We start from the raw sequence: 12496 nt of genomic DNA, 5'->3' as shown, positions 1-12496 counted from the left end.
CTTGTCTTCTCTTAACATTGATAACTGTTTCTACATGATAATCAAGTACATACAATTTTGATTTCAAATAGTAGGTAATTTTCAATTCTTATTTGGTTAAAACTCTCAAGCCACTTCTTTTTTACTCATACTAGTGTAAATCGGGACACCCCCGCGCCCAGAACAAGTGCAATTCCTCTGCTGTTGAGGCAGATGTGAGAGTCCACAGATCCTGAAGTTCAGTTGGCTTAAAGTTCATGACACCTCTCCTACATGCAGGATATACTTTTTTTTTAAATCCAGGATTTGTACCTCTTGTGTAACAATGAAGCGTACTAGCAAAAGAGGAATGAAGGTAATAAAAAAGGATACTGCTTCCATTGTAAGTTGTAGTGATGGGAAACAGCTCAATCTTTGAAAGACATCTTTAATATTCAGAGTAGAAGGCACACATGCATGTAAGACAAGCATTACTGAATTATTTTCAGTGGCTTTTTTTTGCTGAGATTTTGAAGCAATTTAATTGTGCAATGTTCTTGAATTCCCGCACAAGGCAGGAACAACACAAGTATAAAATAACTGTTACATAATACTAACAATGATTAAATTGTGCACATGAAAAATTAGGAATATGAAAAAATACTTTAAGTACCTTAAGAATCTTTGTCATGGTAGACAGACTCTTATAACTCAGTAGAAACTGAGATCCTGCTGGATTTCAGCTTTTAAAATTATTTATAGACTATAGGATAGTATTTTTCCAAAGATCCTAACTACCATTTTTGGATCCTGTATACTGGGAAACCTAATGGAAATTAATTTTTAAAACTTTGTCACATATTAGCTTCATGCATGTAAAGCAAGGGAAGGTTAAGCTTGACCAAAATATTTTTATTTTCTGAACAGATAAAAACATTACCTTAGGTACAGACTGATCTTTGAATGCTATTGGATATAATCAAACTCCTTTCAGTCACTGAAGATATGGCCAGCAACCTCAAGTACAATTTCAGAAGTGCAGATTTGGTGCTGTAATTTAAATGGAAACTCATCTGACAGGTCTCCAGTCCATATCCAATTGCTAAAGAAATTTGAGCTATCATCTTATTAGATCTCATGAACATCTCATTAAATGTTTGAATAAAAAAAAAAAACCAACACAACCTATGCTAGTAAGAGAACTAATTTAATTGTCTTTTGAAAGATTTGCCTTGATAAGGTTGCAGAATAAGTATTCAGCCACTGGAAACATGGGGAGCACTTTGGTATTGAAAGTTTGATAAATATCTCGGTAGGCTTTGTTTTCAGTGAAAAGCTATGCAGCCCAGAGCAACTGTAATGATCTGGGCTCAGATCTACCCTTGTAATAATTTGGTCTAAAGAGCTTCATTGTTATTTCTTGGAGTTTTGTCCTTTATTTTAAATCAAGAAAAGAACTTGCACTTCAGCCTCCCCTATCTGTTGGACTATACCTTCCACTGAAGTATCCTTTGGGGTCTTCCCCCTCCACCCACCCTCCTCTGTCACTAGTTCTTCATTTTGACTGGATGCAAGGGAACGATTCATTGCTCTTGTTATCAGTTTGAAGGCTAGATGTCCATCCAATGAAGAGTCAAAAATCAAGTTTCCTAAAGTAAACGAATGGGATAACAACAGATTAAGCCATTGCTGACCTGATTAACAGTTGCATCACGCAGAATCAGTTAACCAACACATTTCAACTCTAGTTCTTCAGAATAATAAAAGTCAATCCAGTGTCTTTATAGCAATTAAAGATTATTCACGTGCTTCATTTGCAATGGAAAATAATTAGTCCACTATGTTGATGTATATTACAGTAAAGACAGTTTAAGGTTTCAGTGAAAGTGCCTCTTGCACCTCTGCAGAAGGCAGTCTCAGAGATATAGTTGTCACTATTTATACTGTTCCAAGTGTGTCTTCAAGCTGACTTTTTGTCATGGTTTTATGATACTAAATTTACTAGAATAACTTTGTATTTTCACCAACATGTAAGCAAGAGCAAAAACCCATTATTGACCACAGTATTTAAAATCTGCAAGGTGCTTTCATCAGCATAATTATTGTTGTGCCTTCTGGGTTTCAATAATAATTTTTGTTACTGTTCCCCATCACTAGGTCTACTCTTGCTAAATTCCAGCTCTAACTTAGCCTAACGTCTACTTCTCCTTCTCCAGCTTCACCAAGCTTCCATAATCGGGCTAGTATTCTCCATTCTCTGCATGTTTTTGACTTCCCATGTCTTTGCTTCTTCCTAGTTTAGTCAGACAAATCCTCTCTCCAGGGGAATGAAATTCTATACCTGCGCTTCCAGCTGTTCCACCTTCACCCCCTCCAGCTGTCTGATTCAATGCCTCAAGCAATCCCTTACTTCCTCAGTCTCATCAGTTTCCTTCAAGAAAGTGTTGAAGGAATGTATTATTTCACCATTCCCATCTTTCTTCTCTCTTCTTGTATGTTTTTCTTCATCTATATTTTAAGTTCATCCATTATTATAAAGAACAAAAGCTTCTGAAATAAATGAAAACTGTAATCTTGATACAAATCACAAGGCTCTTGGAGGGGACTTTGAAAATACAGTTGAACTTATGATAAATATTGGAAGTAGTAACATTAGGAAGACAAAGTATGGTTCAGAGTCCTGCAATACATTGGATTACGTTCAGGAAGTCATTAGGGGCACCCTGGAGGCTATAATATTGGAAGATTCCCATTTGTCAGTATATTTTGGGAGATATGACACATAGGTCTTCTTATAAATAATTTTGACAGTCTTAAAGAAAAAGTTTATTCAATCTAGAACAATATTTTGCATAAAATAGCGTGCCTAGAGCCTACAACTTTATAAGAAGGAGGTGTCAGGTCTGCAGAGAGATTAATAAAGTTGAAAGTACAAAGGAACTTGAGAAGTTGGGAGAAACATCTACAGTAAAGCAAAAATGTTTTAACTGGTGGCTTGTGAGGGAAATATACTTCATGAATTAAGAATTCTGTGTATTAGGAACATGCTCCATTGTATAGTGGTTGTGAGAGACACCCTAGACAAGAGCTAGCTCACCATAGCACTAACTCAGTTTTTGGGAGGGACAGTATTCAGTGAAAAAACAGAAATACATGGATGTTAAAAGTGTTAGAATGTCACGTGCTAATTGGTCTATATAAATTTCATTATCTTAGAGTTAGTCTTGCTTTTTGTTTTTCTTTCCCCACTTGCTGAGAACCATAAAATCATGCAGGTGGAAAGGGATGCCTGGAGGCACTGAATCCAACCTGCTGCTCAAAGCTGCAGCAGGTTCATCAGGCCTTGTTCAGTCAAGCTTTGAATATCCCCAATGATGGAGAGTCCATAACCTCTCCAGGTCCCTGTTGCAGTGTCTAACCACCCCCATGATTGAAAGTTTTTTTCTTCTATCAAATTGGAGCTTCCCATGTTCTCACTTTTTTGTGCCTATTACCTCTCACCCTTCCACCACACACCTCTGAAAAGAGCTTGGCTCCCTCTTCTCTTCATTATCTCATTAGGTGGCTGTAGGCACTGATAAAATCTCCCTTTAGCCTACTCTTCTTATGGCTGATCAAAGCCAGCTCTCAGCTGGTCATCATACATTATGTGCCTCCAGACCCCAACCATCCTGGTGGCCATTCACTGGACTCACTCCACTATGTCAATGTCTGCCTTGTACTGGGGAGCCCCAAACTGACCATGACATTCCAGACATGACTTCACAGTCCCAGATAAAGGGAAGGAAACGTTCCCTTTTGGCCATACTCTTGCTAATACAGCCCACTATGCTTTTGGCCACCTTTGCTGCAAAGGCACACTGCTGACTCATGTTCAGCTTGTTGTCCATTAGGACCCCCAGGACCTTTTCTGCAAAGTTGCTTTCTAGCCAGTCAGGCCCCCAGCCCATTATTCCACCCCAGGTGCAGTACTCTGCACTTGCCTTTGTTGGACTTCATGTGGAGCCCATCAGCCCATTTCTCCAGCCTAGGTCTCTGTGGATAGCAGCCCCGTCCTCCAGTGTATCAGTTGCTCTCCCCACAACTCAGTATTGCTTCACAAACTTGCTGGGAGCGCACTCTGTCCCATCATCCAAGTCATTCATAAAGATGTTGTAAAATTTTGACACCCATATCAATCCTGAGTGACGTCACTGGTGGCTGGCCATCCACAGGCCTTCATAATACTGACAGTCACAACCCTTTGAGCCCCACAGTCCAGCCAATTTTCCACCCAGCTTATCATTCACTTGCTTACCCAGTCCATATCTCACCAGTTTGGCTATAAGGGTACTACTACAGGAGACCATGCTAGATAAACCCATTTGCTGTACTTGGTCTCCTATGTTTGCTGCTCCAGACAAGCCTTTGGAATATCCACCATGGCAGAGCTCTAATCTCAGGACAAGCTTCTGTTACCTCTAAAGCAAATTACAGTAAAAGTCATGAGACAAATCCTAGGTCAAGTATTTCAGTTATCCTGCAGTGATCCAGCTCCAAAGAGCGTTAGACAGAAATCCTTCTGAGCTTTTGTAGCTGCAAAAATGACATGTCGAAGTACTGGACTACTGGCCAAAGATGAGCAGTATGCTAATACTGTCTTAAAACTCAGCAGTGTTATAACTACTATCTCTAGTTCTCCTTTTCTCACAAAATCCTCTAATAGATGGTGAAGGAAAGGTAATTTGCATTCACTCCCCAGCTCAGGTAACTTGTGTAGACCCCACAGGTTTATTTCTGTAGAGGACTAAGAGTTTGCTGTTGATTTCAACAGACCACTATTTTGACCTCTCTCTATATCAATATACAAATTCTCGAAAACTTAAGTATTTGGGCTCCTTGAATTATGTAAATTTCATAAACTTTGTTTTCTGAATGGATTGTGGCCCAAGGATAAGTCCATGCTGGAGAAGGTACACCTTGAAGCATCAGTGGCTGTGGATAAATCCATGCTGCAGCAGGTACACCTTGAAGCATCAGTGGCTGTCCATGAGGTCATGCTGAAGCACCTCAAAGCATGTGGCCATGGATAAGCCCAAGACAGAGCACATACAGCCCTGGAGGGACTGAAGCTGTGGGTAAGGCCATGTTGGAGCAAGTTTACTTCTGAAGGGACTGTGGCTGTGGGTAAGGCCATGCTGGAGCAGGTCTATCTCTGAAGGTATTGTGGCCCATGGAGAAGGCTATGCTAGAACAGGTGCACCTCAAAGCGACTGTGGCTGTGGATAAGTCTATGCCGCAGCAGGTACACCCCTGAGAGAGACTGTGGTGCACAGATAAGGCTCCACTTGGAGCAGGTACACCCCTAAGGGACTGCAGTCTGTGGATAAGTCCAAGCTGGAGCAGGGACAAGGTGAGGAGTTCATTGCAATGTTAAACCCGATGGTCTGGTCCAAAGGGACCAGGGGTGGAGACTGTAATACAAATACCTTTAAATTGTTGTAAGCCACGATTTGAGTTGCATGTTGTAGGAATTACTATAGCTGGAACCACCTGAACCAATGGACAAGCCTTACAAGAAGCAGTGCAAGTGCAGCAGTGACCCGACCTGAGCTGGCTTTGGTGCCTAGTAACTCCATGCAACACACCACCTCTCCTGTCCTGAGTGACCACCATAAAGGATGGAGCCCAAAGTCATGGACTACATGAACTCAGTGGACATTTTGTGGACATTTATGGACATTTTACAGAAATTTCACAGGGGTGGTCCATAGACTAAGGGAATGATGTCTGTGTATTAAATCAAAGGATGGGAAGGGTGGTGGTGGGCAATGACAATGTACTGGATAGTGTGAGACCTGAGCATGACATAAATGGTATGGAATAAGGGGTGGAGAATGTGCTGGTTTTGGCTGGGATAGAGTTAATTTTCTTTATAGTAGCTAGTATGGGGCTATGTTTTGGATTTGTGCCGAAAACAGTGTTGATAATAGAGAGATGTTTTAGTTGTTGCTAAGTAGCGCTTATACTAATCAAGGACTTTTCAGCTTCCTATGCTCTGCGAGGTGCACGAGAAGCTGGGAGGGGACACGGCTGGGACAGCTGACCCCAACTGACCAAAGGGCTATTCCATACCATGTGACCTCATGCTCAGTATATAAAGCTGGGGAAGAAGAAGGAAGGAGTTATGGCATTTGTCTTCCCAAGTAACCATTACACATGATGGAGCCCTGCTTTCCTAGAGATGGCTGAACACCTGCCTGCCCATGGGCAGCAGTGAATGAATTCCTTGCTTTTGCTTGCGTGCGCGGCTTTTGCTTTACCTATTAAACTGTCCTTATCTCAACCCATGAGTTTTCTCACTTTTACTCTTCTGATTCTCTCCCCCATCCCACCCTGGGGGGAGAGTGAGCAAGCAGCTATGTGGGGCTTAGTTGCCGGCTGGGGTTAAACCACGACAATTGTGTACTACTCAGATGAACACTGTGCCAAAATGTTGTATAAACTATGTGTTTCTATCTTTGAAATTTGTAATTAAATCCAAATGTCAATATGATTTATTTTCAAAACATCTCTCAAATACCATATTAGGAAAGAATACAATTCTACAATATACAGTGGAGAAAAAAATAAATAGATCCTTAAAAGAAGTAGACTACAGGCACACTATTTTACATGAAAGATAGCACTACTTTCAATAAACTTCTCTTCTGAGTCAAGACTATCAAAGTGATTTATAAACATGAAAATGACATCATCTGCACCTATTCTTTGTACATGCCCTCCAAAAAGTACCCAGAACTTAATCTTTGTCTTTCCAACAAGTTCACAGCCACTCATAAGAGCACAGCAATGAAAAAAGATTCTTTCATTTTACGTCAGTAGTATTCACAGTGCTTGAGAAAACTGGCTCTGACAGCATTCCCATTTTATGTATACACTCCATTAATATCTGCACTGTCTTTGCTCTACCAACTAACCTTAACATTTAAAGGTAGGATAAAGTAAACGATCTTTGTACCCCTTTAAATATCTAGCTAACCTTTAGCTTTTATTAAAATCAAGTTTTCAAAAGTCTTAAGTTTGTATAAAGTAAACATAGTCTTTACAAAGAAGCATTTAGGCCTTGGCCACTCGGAGAGTTGCAGGCAGACCGTTACGTCTGCCCTGAGCCAAGCGTGAGCAGCTCGCCCTGCAGAACCCAAGCCTTGGCAGGCAGACGCTTCCACAAGAGATTTTTTTCCTAAGAACATGCAAAGCTGTTCCCTAGTCCCTTCTCAAATCCCATGCACCAGTTAGTGGCTGTGCACCCATGTTGATGGTTGTATGACGGCTGTCCAGAGCTAAAAAGCAGAAAGACCATAGGCAGGGAGTCCATTTATGGCACTGGAAAAGGCAGCACATGGCATCAATACGGGGAAGCCTGGGGAAGGTGCCTGATGGAAGTCTAAAATGAGGTGAGATAAAGGGGACTGGGATGCTGGGAGGCTCTTTAGGGTATGAAGCAGACAATTTCTCCAGAGAAGGTGGAAGAGGATTTGGGAGAGTTGGGATATACAATACTGAGTACACAGGCACAGGAATTGTTTCAGACAGCCTAGCATTTGCCTCTTCTCACAGGTGCTTTGGGTACTGTGCTGGACCTTGGTATCTTAGTATTAAATTGCTGGAAGATATGTAGAGCCCACTCTTTCAAAACCAAGTCCTTGTCCACAGCCTTTCCCCATTTCTACCTACTGTGCAAGAGCAGCACCTTTCTGGGCAGAAAATCTCATGGAGTGCCTTAGAACCTCCATGTCCACTACATTGCCACTTGCTTCGCTGATGGAGTGGCTTCATACATGCACCTTTGTTTTACAGCTGCTTTAAAATTCCTAATTGTGCAGTCCTGATGAGGACGGGTCGGGTGCATCTGTCTGTCTGTCTCGCCCTCCTCCATCTGCTGCCATTTTCCCCAGTGAGTGCTGCTGCTACCTTTGCCCCACGTGACATCTACTTGTTCTTAAAAACAGGCGAAAAAACAACTTTTCACCTGTTTTTAAGAACATATCAGTGTCCATTGCAATAATTAAAAGTAAAGACACTAGATAAAAGGTCTGTGGTGTCTCAGGGAGCAGCCATTGGCAACATAGTATAGGAAGGTGAACCTCCTGGTTATGGCTCTGCCATACTGGTTCACACACAATGCAAATTTTTCTTTGGGAAATGAGAGGTGGGCTCAAAGCACAGAATGCAGATAAGGTATTTTAAAACCCATAGAAGAGATCATGTTTGAAACTGCTCTTTTATGAAGTAGAAATAATTGTGGCTTTCTGTAACCCACATCTGGCTGTAAGCCCATCTTTAAACAACACAGAAAATCTGTCTGACAGAAAATTAAGGCTGAGAGACCAAACAGTGGAAAACAATGACTCTCACAGTTAGTTTGGGCATATTGCATATAAATAATAGATGTTCCTATTTTATTTGTCACTTGCTCATATTTAGGCAAATTATATTACATCCTTCAGATAAGCATGTGAACAATGATTATTTTAATAAACCACTTTTTTGGCATGCTTAAAAATCTTTGCCCTCACTGTAGACATTTTTAAAGCAATTAACAAAACTAAGGACAGTACTATTGGCACAATTTTCTTTTGGGAAGGCTCTGATAATCTGGACAATAGTTTAGTAATTGTGTTTGTTTTTTCACCGGCTCTTGTGCCAATTAAGGCCACATGACTGCAGAGCAAACCTTTGCTTAATTAACAAAAGGTAGCTTAGTGTCTTTCATTAGACAAACAATTTAGAAAAGAGGTACACAAGCATAAAGCTTGAAGCATAGATTGTTTGCCCAAAGGCGTCTGCTATTGTAAACTATGTGTAAGGCCGTATGAAGTGCACCGTATTGTCACTGTTGGATGCCAGCAGACTTTCTTAAGATTTATACCAGCATATTTTATTAAAGAACCTGGTCCCGTAGTTACTTGCACAGGATTTTTTCTTCAGCCAAGCTTAACAATCTCTGTCACCTAACAAATGACTTTTCAGAAAAATGGACACAAATGTTCATCAATTGTCCCCTTTACTGACTCTCAGTATAAGTTACTTCTGAAAATGAGTCAGCGAGAAGCTGCTCATAAACTTTCTTAGCATGTCTCTCTAAGAAGCCTTTTTATAAATGGATTAGTGGCATATTTTTTGTCCTGGAGCCCACCCCTAAGCTCAAGAAGAGACCTGAAACAGAGAACAGACAGTTCCTTAACTGGAGGGGGGCGAGGGCTGGAAATCAAGGATACACTCAAGCACAGCTCTTCATCTGCTGCCTTGCTTGTATTTCCATTGCTCTAGTAAAAAAAAAAAAAAAAACCCAAAACCAAAAAACAAAACAAACCCCACAAAAAATACCCCAAAACCAACCAAACAAAAACCCACAAAAAAAACCAACCACAAGACAAAAACGAAAAACAACAAACAAAAACCCAAAAAGCCGCCCCCCTGCCCCCCCCCCCCCAAAAAAAAAAACCCAACCAAACCAAAACACCCACTTAAACAAAACCTCCTGGCAGCTTAGAAGCACACTGCAATAGCATTCAATTTGCCAGGAACTGGCTAAATTTCTATTATTAAAGTTTCGTTCAAAGACCTTTATCATTATAAACTTTTACTTTAAAACTCTTAAAACACTCCGCAGAGTTTTAAACACAGACTACTCACCAGTATCCTGCTGCTCCTGGACAGGAGCATAAGCAGCTACTCTAAAAATCACCAAAGGTGCAGAGAAATTTACCAAAAAATTTGGGACGACCCAATTAGTTCTAGTTTCTAACCAAGAAAAGACAACGCTTAGTACTAACACTCTGGTACCATAAGAAAAACTAAGAAGGTTGTAAGAACAGTCTAATCCATCGCAGTAAGTTATATGTGCCTCAAAGTATTAATTAGTAGCTTTTACTGGAGATTACGGGAACACGCTGTACCCAGACCCCACGTACTGTGGGCTGGGTAACTCACTCCATTATCACCTCCTGTCTTTCATTAAATAACTATGGTTGTACATGCAACTTCATTAGACTGACGGTAGATACTCCCAACCCTGTAACAGATACAGCTCTCTAACCCACTGGAAACAAAAGACTGTTTACTGCACAGAAGGAAACTAAAATAGTTACACCCTTTCACCCCCCAAAAAACCCCAGCAAAACATTTTAGGATATAATAGCAGCCCCCCCAAATAGCAACAACTCAGAGAAATTGGTACAGCCACGCCAAGAGGCAACAGCCAGAAAGGTTTGACAAAGTGAAAAAGGTTTGGAAGCTACTTCAGAAGCAAAACAGATTGCAACATTGTGGTTTATGGTATAAAATCAGTATCTAGATAAGCAGGAAAATTTGCCTCAAAGACCTCAAGTACTGCCCTCAAAGAATTCAGACTAGTTTTCGATATGTGATAAAACCTTAGTAAAAATATAACTGTCCATAGCTCCCTTCCTCTACCCCCCACCCCTGAAGGCAAACCAGCACATTCACAATTGAAACCCTGCTCCTTCCAGGACATGCAGGCTATTTCTTTCCTTGAGGTGTTAACAAGCCTCTACTGATGGCACTTCAGTTTAATGCAGAAGCTAACCTTAGCTTTATACAAGACAACATCCATTTATTTAGCACATCTCTGTCTTGTATGCTCTGAATCCTCCAGGGATGGTTTTGAATATATTATGTTTTCTTTTGCTAGTCCTACGAAGTCAAACCTTAGTGAAAGTAAGCTAAGCTTTGCTTCTCTTTGTCTCTTGATACTTTTTTTTTTAAAAGCTAAGTGCAATCGCTTGATGCCTATTTAAAAGCCATGAAGTAGCACAGGTGTAACCAAGAGCAAATCTGGTAGCAAGGACAAGGCATCATAACTGATAAATACATGAAAGAGCATTACTCAAGACTACCAGCTGAATATGCAGGCCTGGGCAGAAGAAGGTTGTCTTGTTTTTAAGCTTGTAAATGGAATGGTTTTAATGCTTTAAAGGCTGTTTAAACACAGCTAATAGATCTCTAGGCTGCCTTCTCGTTTTCTCCTCTGAAGATGCTATTGCAACAGAGGTTTGGTAACAGGCAGATGTTTGCTGTTTTGGAAGTGCTGTTTATTAAGTTTTTTGCTCTGCTCTTACTTTGAGCTTCCCTTGCATTTGCCATATTTCCTGCTGTTCCTGCTCTCTCCTTTGGACTGTAAGCTTGCAAGAGTAAGGACCATCATCTCGCATGCAAACGCTCCCAGTGGCCACTAAAAATTGGTCTCTATGCAGACCTGCGCAAAAAATATTTTGGGTTTTTTTTTGTTTTGTTTCATGTTTTTGTTTGTTTTTTTTTTTTCCCCAGCACACAAAGCCAGAAGTCTTCTGACTTGATACAAATAATCCCAATAACAAAAAAACCCACCCTCCACCCTAATAAACTATTAATTCACAAAGTTTTAGGGCCTCCAGTTCATCAAAGAAAATACAGATGTGCTTGGGAAATCAGCAGCTTACATCCAGTGCAGCGGATTCTTTGCTCTGAGTGTGATCTGCTAATGTTTGCTTCTCTCCTGGAGAATGACAGAGCGCTGAATTGCACATTGTAAAGCAAACTGGTAAAAGGGAGAACACTGAATGTGTATTTTTTAATCGTTAGTGTGTTAGACCTGGCTCCTCAGATCTTACTCAGACAAAGCTGAGATTCTTTGAGGTCTTTGGCTGAGTGAAAAAAGCATGACTTTCTTCTGTCTATGTCTGAATAAACTAAAGCCAAAACATAAACCCTTTGTAATATACTCATTGATGCCAGTTCATTTATCAGGGAAGATAGGAAGGGACCTGACACAGGAGTAATATTTACTTCACCCATAAAGACTCTGTGCTTATAATGAATTCATTATCCAATTTTCTACATCCCCTGTGCTGAGGCCTGAAGAAGGTTGCTTGCTTTTTTCGCCTACTGTTTGGCGCAGAATCTGTTCGAGCTGAGCTGGACTGTAAATGCCGTGATCACAAGTCTAGCATCTAGCTGGCCCTGGGGAGAGAAGAGGTTCTATTTATAGCTGCTCTGGGCAGCGTTACCCAGTGGACATGCTGCTGCTCTGCCCATCCTTGGGACGACCGTCACAGGAATATACCTTTTACTTTGTGATAAGCTATTGACAAGGCTTTAAGGTTTGTCAGGATATTCCTCTCCTCTCCCTCCCTTCTCCTCTATAGTATATTGGAAGTGCTTGAGCATATAAATGAACAAAGGACATTAGAAGCAGCTGCATCTTCTGAATGGAAATCGGGCAGGTTTCAAGCAAAGAGGAAGACACATGCTGAAGTTGGTAAACACTGTGAAATACTGAAACCTAGCAAATTCTCTTGGACACTATAAGCCTTTAAAATACCCTTTAAAAATGTATTTATTTTACAATTTTTTTTGTTCTAACTCCTGTCCAGCTGTATTACAAGAGAACTTTTTTTTCTTCTCAAGTGATGAGGTAAAAAGCAGCTTAAGTGGCTTACAGAGATGTTCTAATGAACTTGTAGGCATTTAAGCAGAAATTTCTGGGTGTCAGTTC

This window comes from Mycteria americana, chromosome 1 (genome assembly GCF_035582795.1).
Source record: "Mycteria americana isolate JAX WOST 10 ecotype Jacksonville Zoo and Gardens chromosome 1, USCA_MyAme_1.0, whole genome shotgun sequence".
Classification (NCBI taxonomy): Eukaryota; Metazoa; Chordata; class Aves; order Ciconiiformes; family Ciconiidae; genus Mycteria; species Mycteria americana.
Note: the sequence above shows the minus strand (reverse complement) of the source record.